We start from the raw sequence: 336 nt of genomic DNA, 5'->3' as shown, positions 1-336 counted from the left end.
GTTCAGCAGTCATTTTCCTTGAAGCCTGCCTCTCTCAAACTTACAATCTATGAATCTGTGATCTCCTACAACGAGAGGAGATTCTTGTAAAATATTGTGGTCTCAAGTTTCCAAAGGAGGTGAAGCACAGGTTTGCAGAGTAAGGAAGCTGACATACACAAATTCAGTTTTTATAACTGTCTGTGGTTGTCATTATGGGGGTTGGAGGTGAGCAAAACCCCCCACAAAAAACAAGAAAAAAACAAAACCCACAAACTAACATTGACTGGGGCGGCACTTGGGACGTTAAGACTGTTAACCTGATCTCAATATATCTAACCAGGAACTTCCTACAAG

This window comes from Alligator sinensis, unplaced genomic scaffold, assembly GCF_000455745.1.
Source record: "Alligator sinensis unplaced genomic scaffold, ASM45574v1 scaffold970_1, whole genome shotgun sequence".
NCBI classification, from domain to species: domain Eukaryota; kingdom Metazoa; phylum Chordata; order Crocodylia; family Alligatoridae; genus Alligator; species Alligator sinensis.
The sequence above is the reverse complement of the archived record's forward strand: the minus strand, read 5'-3'. Positions refer to the sequence as shown.